The sequence below is a fragment of the Podarcis raffonei genome, chromosome 11 (assembly GCF_027172205.1).
Source record: "Podarcis raffonei isolate rPodRaf1 chromosome 11, rPodRaf1.pri, whole genome shotgun sequence".
Classification (NCBI taxonomy): domain Eukaryota; kingdom Metazoa; phylum Chordata; class Lepidosauria; order Squamata; family Lacertidae; genus Podarcis; species Podarcis raffonei.
In genome coordinates, this window is record NC_070612.1 from 10076672 (window position 1) to 10087645 (window position 10974).

The following is a 10974-nucleotide window of genomic DNA, read 5'->3' on the forward strand; positions in this document are numbered from 1 at the left end:
TTCCACCAAAGAGATGGCAGCAGAGGTTGTCTTCCTTTATCTTCTCAACAAGGCGCAACCCAGATAGCCCTTCGCCATCTTCTTCCTGCCTCCTAGCCCTGCGGTCGCCAGTTGGTCAGTATATAAGAGCAGCCCTGCTGGATCAGGCCAAAGGCCCCTTCTGGTCCAGCATCCTGTTCTCGCCGTAGCTGACTGGAAGCCCCAAGCGGAAAGCCCACAAGCAGGGCATGAGCGCCAGATCTCCCTTGCAATTCCCAGCAGGAATCAAGAAACAGGCAGTCTGGAAGCGCTCAGAATAGCGTGGATGCTCTTTTTGCAAAAGGCTTGAGGCAAAAAAACTGGTGTCCACACAGATGACCAACACTTCCTTAGTGTGGTCATTCTGCCAAGTGGTAAGTAGCAGAACTGACCTACAAGTGCCAGTATGTGGTGGAACAGTTTTGGGGACCTGCTCCTCTCTTTAAGCCTCATATATGAAAAAACTCCAGCACTCTTTTATTATTAGGTAAAAGTAAAGGGACCCCTGACCATTAGGTCGTTTACCTTCCCGCCAGAGCAGTACCTATTTATCTACTTGCACTGGTGTGCTTTCGAACTGCTAGGTTGGCAGGAGCAGGGACCCGAGCAACGGGAGCTCACCCCGTCACGGGGATTCGAACCGCCAACCTTCTGATCGGCAAGCCCTAGGCTCTGTGGTTTAACCCACAGCACCACCCGCGTCCCCTTTTATTATTACATTTATTTATTTATTTATTTATTTATTTATTTTTGTTATTTTATTTTGACAACGTAATAATCATACATAAATAGGAATAAAAATGTGCACCCTACCACCAGACCATTCCATTGTAACTATCCAACCTCCCAAAATTTCAAGACCTCTTGCAATGGTTTGACCCTTTCCATTTTAACAGTACAAATTCTACAAACACCCTCCATAACTCCTCAGAATCATTTCTCCTACATTTCCCCCGTCTTACCTTAATGGCACATATTAATTCGTCATTAATAGCTCTATCCCACACCTCTTTATACCATTCTTCCATTTTATATTCACCTTGCCCCATCCACTTCCTAGCTATAATAACTCATGCAGCTGTCAACAAATTTGTGAGCAAGTCCTTTCTAGCCTGCAAACCTTCCACCCCATCATCAATTGATAACAATGCTACCTCTGGACTGTGCATCAGCTTTAACCCAGTGATTTCTGTCATCTCTTTAGAAAACCCCGCCACATGTGAACATAATTCCCAGTTTCCAGGCATCCCCTCCAACGTAACACCAAATATTCCTTTTCCAGCACTCTTCTGACTCATTTGCTTACCTTTAATGGTCAGGCAGCATTGCAGCCTGGCATGAGCACATTGCAGCCTGGCACAGACTGGGCAGGATTGCAGCCTGCCTATGGATTGACCAATCTTGGGCAGTCTTAGGTGCAGGAGTTCACCAGGGGGCAGCCCCAACAGCCCAACAGGCATCTATTTGGTCCATTCCCAGGTGGGATAAATTGAGACCTGCCCATGCTTCTTCCCCAGTTCATATTCAGGTGGAGGGCTTCACTGTCTATGCAGGTGTCATCACCTCTGCATACCCCCTCCCCAAAGGCTGGCACCTGTTCAATTACCTTAAGGATATCATGTGTGCTAGCTCCCTGGCTGGTGAGGCCACAGTCCTGGCTCTCCGAGATTGCTTCGGGAAGCAAAGCAAAGCAAAACCTCCACCGTGTCTTGTACACAAAGATGAGCAGGGGAAGTCCTTCGGAGATGGGCTTTCCCCCTTTAGAAAGTGTTAAGCCATCCTAAGGTATGGTTACCACATTTTATTCAATGAATCCGGGGACACTTTTTCTTTTATTTATTTATTTTATTTTGAAGCTGAGTAGCAACAGGGAGTCAGTAGGGGGGATGGTGAGGCAAAAGACCCTGGGCTCAAGCACACATGCATATTGTATAAAGGTGCAAAGCCCTTCTTTCGCACCCTGTGAAACATAAATGCGCAGTTTTTTAAAAAACTGGGCAATGGCGTGCCTTGCGCCCGTGACTCCCAAGCCTCCCCCAATATCCTGCCCTTCCTCCTTTGTTTTGACTGATTGGGGGAGGCTTGGGAGCCACAGGTGGCCGGCTGTTGCCCAGTTTTTAAAAAAACTCTGCACATTTATGTGTTTTTTTAATAAATATTTATTGAAATTTTCAAAAAATAAAGAAAAAAGAAAAAACAATTAAAAACACATAAAATTTACATTCCTTACTATCAATAACCAATTTCCTTGACTTCCCCACACCTCCCCTTCTTGTATTCCAGTTCCAATTTTTAGCTCAGCAAGTTCTTATCCCCAAACTTTACCTTATTTTCTTTAATTCATTTTAGTTAACCAATTTTAACTTATAAACCTCAGTCTTTATACATCAGTACTTATTCTTAAAAATCTTTTTCTAAGGTCGACCCCAATTCCCTTCCACGAATTCCCCATTTTTATATTTTACATTTATGTTTCATAGGGTGCAGAAGAAGGGCTTTGCACTTTGCCTGGCAGAGAAACCATGCACCTTGCGCCCCTCCTAGGCAACAGCCGCCCACCCATGACTCCCGAGCCTCCCTCAATCTGTCAAAACAAAGGGGGAAGCGGGCAGGAGATCTGTACTGCCAGACATCCCCGGTTCTCCTTCAGCAGCAGCAGCAGCAGTGAGCAGCTCCTGAAGCCAGCCAGAGCCAACTGCGCTACCAGGTTGGCTCTGGGCTGCTGAGGCTGCCGCTGCCACGTTTCCCGGGCACAGATTTGCAAATCCAGGGACTGTCCCCAAGAACCGGGGACGTCTGGTAACCCTATCCTAAGGATCACCTGACCCTGTCTTTATGGATTAAGACCAGTTAGAGAATCCAGGTGCATCTGCGGTACAACATCAGGGCTGTATATATTTCAGTGCAATAAAAATAATATTTGAAATATTTGAAATAGCTCCGTCCCTGAAAGCAGGACTGATTTCTCTTCCACCAAACATTGGCAGCTGGTGTATGTTTTAAATTCTCCTTACCACTTGGCAGGGCGAGACGGATAACCTCGTTGTTTTGGTCAGTCTGTCTTGCATGATGCACATCGATTACAGCATAATTTGGGGAAAGCAAAGGAACCCAAAGGTGCTCAACTTTGGCCACACTGAGTCCGGGACTACTGGGTACCCTGGATAATTATGTCCCAGATATGTCACCTCCAAACTCCTGAAAAACTGGTTTGTTTGCACAGCTTAAGCCCCTCTTCACAGGCAATCTGGTTCAGCTCTTATTATTCATTTCATATATTTATATACTAAAACAGTCTCTATTCTAATAATAATAATTTTATGATTATTACCCCGCCCATCTGGATGGGTCTTTGAGCCGTTTACAAAACAAGAAATGCGAGATGCAATACGACGCACTGCGGTGTCGAACAAAACTTTCGGTGCCTTGCAAGGAAACGACAAAAGCCCCCAAAAAACAAAAAAAACCAGCAGCAGATTTTTGAAACTTTTTTTGAATCACGGATCCCTTCGCCAGTTGTTGTGATTTTTTTTAAGTGCAGACCAGGTAGCTGCTTTCTTAACATCACATTACTCAAAGAGGGAGTATCGCATCCCTTTTTGCACCAGTGGGCTGTAAAATTAGCAGCACTCACAAGTGCTGAGTTTAAAATACAAAATGGGACACACCCTGCTCCCTGGGAACACCTGACTCCCCTTCCCTTTCCCCCTCCCCTGCTTTCCGCATCCTCCTTCTCTCAGCTTGCCAAGCGCCATTTGTTACAGCTGAAGTGTTTCCTTTTCTTTCTCAATATTTCCTGTCTGCCCGGCATCTCTTTTGTAGCCCATAAGGGATAGAGATTTAAAGTTACATCATTCCCACCCTCATACACACATCCTAACAGAAGGGGGTCACGTAAAGAAGGGGGCAGGTTGTGTTTCTGGGTGCTCCTGTGTTTCCCCACTAAGATTTCATCAGGTATTACTATCCATAAGGACGTGATGGTGCTGTGGGTTAAACCAAAGAGCCTAGGACTTGCCGATCAGAAGGTCGGCGGTTCAAATCCCAGAGATGGGGTGAGCTCTCGTTGCTCGGTCCCTGCTCCTGCCAACCTAGCAGTTCGAAAGCACGTCAAAGTGCAAGTAGATAAATAGGTACCGCTCCAGTGGGAAGGTAAACAGCGTTTCCATGTGCTACACTGGTTCGCTAGAAGCAGCTTAGTCATGCTGGCCACATGACCCGGAAGCTGTACGCCAGTAAAGCGAGATGAGCGCCGCAACCCCAGAGTGTCGTCCGCGACTGGACCTACAGGGGTCCCTTTACCTTTACCTATCTGCTATTGAGAGATAGACTGCCACCGTATATGGAAGTTCCATTTTTACCTATTATGATGACTACCCCTTGATAGACCTAACCACAACGAATTGATCCAATCTCTTTTCCTCCTCCTCATTCCAATCGCCGCATTGGCAAATGCGATGAGAGCTCCCCCTCCTGTTCTTGATGGGTCGTAATCATTGCTAATTGGGAAATTTGCAAGAAAACTCTTCAGCTTAGGAAATGGATCGTGCCAAACTCTCCCCTCTCTCCCCCCCTTCCTCTAACTTTTCCACAGTTCCAGCCACAGCTCCAAGCCTAACATGGCTCAGAGGAATTGGTCTACAGAGGTGTTGCAATTATGTCCGTAATAAGCTAAAAAAGTCTGCCTCTCGTTCACACAGCAGTGCCCTGAACCTTTCCTCCTATTAACGTCTATGGAAGCTTTGCAATCAATTTCAAGCAGTCCTGCGTCTTAAAGAAAGACACTGTGAAATTTAGCACGGAGGAGCGAGGGGAAGAGAAGTGATCAGTCCTAACAGCAGTTCTCTGGAAAGCAACACCTGTTCTTAATGCACAAGGTTGAGCAAACGGGGTTGTTGCTTTAAAAAAATTACGTTGCAATTTCCACAATGCACCCTAGGAGGCTATCTTAACTGAGAAAGGAGTTCTCATTCAACTATTGTTTCTCGCCCTGTGCAAAAGCTATTAAGCAGAGATGGTGTTGCTATCTTCCAGGAGAATAAGAGAGCAAACTGGCCAAAACCCTCCAGGAAAAAAGATCTGAAGTCTTTGACTGGCAGGAGAAAGCACTCAAGAGCACCGCAGGGGAGAATCTCCTCTCTGGCTAGGAGGGAAGACAGGCTGGCTGACCTAATAGGGCTGTTCCCGTCTTTATTTTCTATAATTTAGGGACCTGCAGCGCACAGGAAGGAAGGGGAGAGAGAGAGAGGCTGTAAATGTGATAAGGAACCCCGAGGGAAGGATATTGCTACGGAACAGCATCATGGCTTATTGCTCGTTTCGAAAAGAAAAGAAAAAGAAAGAAACAGCAACTTTTCCAAACCCAAGACTGAACATGAAGTCTGAATGGCCTGCCCTGGCTATTTGGCCCACAACTAAGCTAGAGATATTTTTTATTTTTGCAATGGAGAGCAAGTTAAGAAGTACTGTAAATAAACTCCAATGACAGGTTTGCAACCTGAAGTCGTGCTAGGCTTCTGCTGTCCTCTAGGGGGCATCTGTAGACTGGAAAGTTCAAGAGGCAGGGAGTCATCAGTATGTCTCTAAGCAGAAGGAGGCAGGGCCTTCAGCATCCCTGCCAGGTGCAATACTGCTGCTGCAACATTCCTTACTGTAGCAGCAGCAGCAGCAGCAGCAGCAACATCTTGGTAGCTCAATCGGTAGAGCATGAGACTCTTAATCTCAAGGTCATGGGTTCAAATCCCACGTTGGGCAAAAGATTCCCGCATTGCACGGGGTCGGAGAAGATGACCCTTCGAACTCTACCATACTACGATCCTAGGATCTGATGGAGGAGGCCACTGCCTCCACCTCCTCAGCTATCCATCCCTGCCAATGCCACCCCTGAGGAACGAGCTGAGCGATAGGGAGCCCCCACCCCACCCTGAGTGCAACCCCTTAAAATGGGGGGGTGTTAAGATGCATTCAGCTCAATCCCAATGGCAAAGGATGCTTTGTAAGGCTAGGCTTTGGGGCTGGACAACAAGGCAGTCCAGGTTGAGACGAGTTTATGTTAAGCCCCTGAGGTCTTGCAAGGGCATCTCCCGCAATATGCTACCAAGTTAAAAGAAATATAATAATAATAATAATATCTTTATTGTCATTGCCCCCTCTCAGGGACAACAAAATTACTTGACTGCTCCATAAAAACACTAATTAAAACAATACAGTATAGTACAGCAAGGAAGATTAGATGACTTTCAAAGTCCAGGCTTCCCATTCAGGGCCGAGATCGCTCTGGAGAAGAAGCTGTTCTTAAGACAGCTCGTTCTTGTCTTCATCGTCCTGTATCTCCGTCCCGACGGTAGGAACTCGAAGAGACAGTGACCAGGATGCGATGGATCTTTTACTATGTCCAGTGCCTTCCTATGGCACCTTGTGGCATAAATCTGGTCTAAGGTGGAGAGTGGGCAGCCAACAATGCTCTCTGCTGCCTTGACAACTCTGCACAACCCCATCCTGTCCTGGGTAGTACAGCTTCCGTACCACACACATAAGCCATAAGTGAGCACGCTCTCAATGGCACAGTGATAGAAAAAAATATGGCTGGCAAAGGCTGTGGCAGAGGATCAAGGGAGTACCAGCACATCATCTTAGCTTGGAATAGGCAATCTTGGTAGTCAATTAAATTTGGGGGCGACTCCCATTCACACACACTGCTTTCATTCATCCCATGTACTGCTTACTTACTTTACCTTCCAGCCTCAACCACTATATTTCTTGTTGGTGCTGTTTATGAGCCTTCCCTTAAGGATCCTTATAGCAAGTCAGAGCTCAGTACAGTGGTACCTTGGGTTACTGAAGGTCCGTTCTTAACCTGAAACTGTTCTTAACCTGAAGCACCACTTTAGCTAATGGGGCCTCCTGCTGCTGCCGCGCCGCCAGAGCATGATTTCTATTCTCATCCTGAAGCAAAGTTCTTAACCTGAAGCACTATTTCTGGGTTAGTGGAGTCTGTAATCTGAAGCGTATGTAACCTGAGGTACCACTGTTCTGTCTAAACTAACTGGCAGTAGCTCTAGCCAGTGTGGTGTAGTGGTTAAGAGCGGTGGACTCGTAATCTGGTGAACCGGGTTCGCTTCCCCGCTCCTCCACATGCAGCTGCTGGGTGACCTTGGGCCAGTCACACTTCTCTGAAGTCTCTCAGCCTCACTCACCTCACAGAGTGTTTGTTGTGGGGAGGAAGGGAAAGGAGATTGTTAGCCGCTTTGAGACTCCTTAAGGGGAGTGAAAGGCGGGATATCAAGTCCAAACTCTTCTTCTTCTTCTTCTTCTCCAGGTCATTAGTACCAGGGACCTTTCTCTGCCACTGAGCTATAGCGATTCCCTTTGGCCAAAGGAGTCAAGAGGGCTGTGAGGCCAGCAGCCATTAAAGGGGAAGCAGCAAAGGGCTGAGGAAATGCTGGGACTTACTTGGACCCGCCCCCCCTCCCGGTGCCAACACTCGAACCCGCTTCTGTTCCAGAATCTACACCGTGCTCTTGGTAGGCAAGGGATTAAGGACGTAAGAGTAGCCCTGATGGATCAGACCAAAAGCCCCCCAGGTCCAGCATCCTGTTCCCTCAACGGCCAATCATAATCTCATGCCAGTCACCCCTAGGCTATCAGTATTTTGTTGGAATTCAAAAGCAGGCCAGGAATGTAGGTTTGTGCTATTAAAGTGCTCTGGCACTCAGGTGAAACAAATTCAAAGGTTTAAAAAAACACACCCCAAAAACCCGCTCCGTATTTTGCAGATAGGAAAGTGGTGAGAAAATGCACATTGAGTGTGGGATAAATGATCCATGGACTGGAAGATATATAATCTCCACACAAGCAAATCCAGATGGATGCTCAATAAACAGGTTATGCAAAGAAGCCAGCTGTGTCACCCTAAAAACTAGATTTCAGCCTTTGAGCAAGGGGATTCTGTGTAGCCATGATGACCATGATGACTCTGGGGTTGCGGCGCTCATCTCGCTTTATTGGCCGAGGGAGCCGGCGTACAGCTTCCGGGTCATGTGGCCAGCATGACTAAGCCACTTCTGGCGAACCAGAGCAGCGCACAGAAACGCCCTTTACCTTCCCGCCGGAGTGGTACCTATTTATCTACTTGCACTCTGACGTGCTTTTGAACTGCTAAGTTGGCAGGAGCAGGGACCGAGCAACGGGAGCTCACCCTGTTGCGGGGATTCGAACCGCTGGCCTTCTGATCAGCAAGTCCTAGGCTCTGTGGTTTAACCCACAGCGCCACCCGTGTCCCTCCAGCCCAACCTACTTCCTAGCAATTGTCCTTTTCAGATTGCCGCCCTGCACCCCCCCAAAAAAAATCCAATGTTCTCAGTAATAATTCATTTGTAATAACATTTGACCTTATTTGCAAAGGGACTTTTTCAAAGATGAGACTGATTGAAAATAAGCAATTGTTCCAATTGTTTCTCTTCATTCCTCTGGGGGTGAAATTAAGAGAATACACGCTGAGGCTGCAATCCTTTGCTCACAGACCTGAACTCAGTGAGGCTTACTTCTGAATAGACATGCACAGGATGGCATTGTTAGGAGTAATGAGAGACTTCCAGAATTACCTGTTATCCGGTTCTCCCTACACTACAATTAGATTCCATAAAATATCCCTAAGGGGCATTAATATAAAGCCTCAGGATAACAAGGTCACAGGACTTCCTAGACAACCTGTTTCATAGGCAAAATCCACTAAGACTTCAGTGCAGTCCTACACCATGTTTACTCAGAAGTAGGCCCATTGGAGATAAATGGGACTTTTGTCTCAAGGAAGAATGTGTGGGATTGCAGCCTTGGCCATAAAGTTGCCATCTATTAAACAACAAACAAAAAGCTTGCTTGCAGCTAAAAATAATAATAATCCTGTTATTCTGGCAATCTGACAATTTACAACGTTCAAGAACGGAAAATAAGAGGGTCCCAGTATGATTGCAACCTGATGCACCCCATGTTTACACGGAAGTAAGCCCTCCTGCAGCTCATAAGGCTTACTCCAAAGTGTGCACAGAACTCCCACCTTTACAGTGATATCCTGTAGCAGCTTACCAGAAATAAAGTCCCATTGGGTTCAGTAGCACTTACTCCTAAGTAAGTGTGCACGGAACTGAATCCCTGAAGTGATGTTATGACCACAGAAGTCCCACGTTCAAAACCCTGCTCAGCCCTCGAAGACATGACACAACCTCTCTCTCTTGTTCCAGCCAGCCTACCTTACAGGGCTGTCGTCCCTTTCAAGGAAACAGGCACCGATGTCAGAAAAATCCCTCCTGGTCAGCCATCGCTCTCCAAATAAAGGGAGGAAAAAATCTAGTCGGAAAGCCAATTCGTTTTTTCAATATCCGGTACCGGCTTTTGCTACTGCGGGTACCGAGAACAATCAGCCACCTGCCTCCCCTTACTCATTTTGGAGGGTCGTTTTTCCTGAAAGGCCATAAATTTCCTTGCTTTTGCCTGCTGCATATGGCGATACGTCTACCGACCTCTCATTACTGTGCAGTATGTTTTAAGTACTGACCCTGGGTTTTATTTGATTTGGGAAATGTCAATTTGGTGGGGGGTGTTTTTTTAAAGGGTAAGCTGGAAAAGTCTGATGGAAACGAGAAGCGCCGCACATCGAAAAGCGCTGCAAACGGAACGGCTTTCCCATTTGCCAGCTCCCCACACCACGAGACAGCTTCCTTGCAAATTCAAACAAAAACGGAGAATGAAGGTTTGTGGGAAAACGCTCCACGCGGGCGCATTTCAAATCCACTCGGATTCTCTCCGAAAAACTACTGCGCCCAAAAACTTCCTTCTTAAGAATGAAAGAAAAAGAGAATAGGAGAGGAAAAACCCACCAACCACCTGTGCGCTCACGCCACCGTTGCGCGCACCAGCTCCGTGCGCAAACCCTGATCCGGCTGGCACAGAGCCAGTGGCCGCTGTCCGCCCGCCCGGCGCCCGGCTCGCCTTGCCTCCCTCCCTCCCGGACCTGCGACGAAACCCTCCCTCGCCAGCGGGGGAAACCGGCGGCAGTTGCTACCACCGCCGACCAAAGGAGGGCGGAGAGAGAGAGGAGACTCGATGGATGGATGGAAAAGAAGGAAGCAGCGGCACCAACCTGGCAGCGAGGCTGCCTGCAGGTGGGAGAATCCTCTCGGCCCGGCTCCTCCTGGGCAGCCGCGGCGGAGGCGCGCCTTCTCCTCGTCGCCGCGGCCGCTGTCCGCTTCCCCGGGCTGTGACAGCGACTGCTGGGCACCCAGGGCGGCTCGGCGCGCCTTGGCGCAGGCGGACGCGGCAGCACCTGCCGCCGAACTTGGGCAGCCTCGAAGGACTGGCTGGCTGGCTGGCTGGCTGGCGTCCTCCACCTTCCCTCTCTCTTTCTCTCTCTCCAGGCTGTGGAGGTGGCGGCTGCAGCAAAGGGGCTAGGAAAGGAGGGGTGGTGGGAGAGATCAGGAATGTGCAAAGGGCCCGGATGTCTGGTGTCTCCAGCCTGCTCCCTCCTTCCTCCGCCGCCCCCTTTACGCGCAGCCACTTGGCGTGGCGGGGAATCTCCAGCGCGCGCTCCTTGGGGAGCCAAACTGTTGCTGGAGGCGAAGGAGGAGAAGGAGGAGCTTTAGTCGTCTCTGTCCTTTCCTACGGGAAGGAAGCTTTCCTTTTTTTTAATTAAAAAGAAATAAGCACACACACACAAAGATTGAAGCGCTCCCCGCTCCTTTCCAAAGCGCCTCTTTGCAAACCATTGTCCTTTTTGCTCAGACTCCCCTGGCACCGGTTTCCAGCGTGCGAAGATTGGGAAAAGCCTGGCACAGGTCGCTAGGAGCAAAGGCAAGGCGGGTATAATTGTCAGAATATTCGGCCGGTGGCAGCGAGTGAGGTATCAGAGCAGAAGGAAAGAAGGGAGCGCTTCTTCGAGGGGCGCGCGCCGGCAGGAGCGCA

General features: G+C 48.4%; 1 protein-coding gene and 1 non-coding gene across 2 annotated transcripts in view; one reads left to right on the forward strand and one right to left on the reverse strand.

The window, feature by feature from the left end:
* ZBTB7C (zinc finger and BTB domain containing 7C) overlaps window positions 1–10575 on the reverse strand; it is a 250481-nt gene extending 239906 nt beyond the window's left edge. Inside the window, exon 1 of the mRNA XM_053409046.1 lies at window positions 10157–10575. The gene's annotated coding sequence lies outside the window, so the exon portion shown is untranslated. The remainder of the gene's footprint in view (window positions 1–10156) is intronic.
* TRNAK-CUU (transfer RNA lysine (anticodon CUU)) lies at window positions 5700–5772 on the forward strand. The gene has a single exon. It is a non-coding gene; the product is annotated as a tRNA-Lys (tRNA).
* Window positions 10576–10974: the final 399 nt, after the last annotated feature.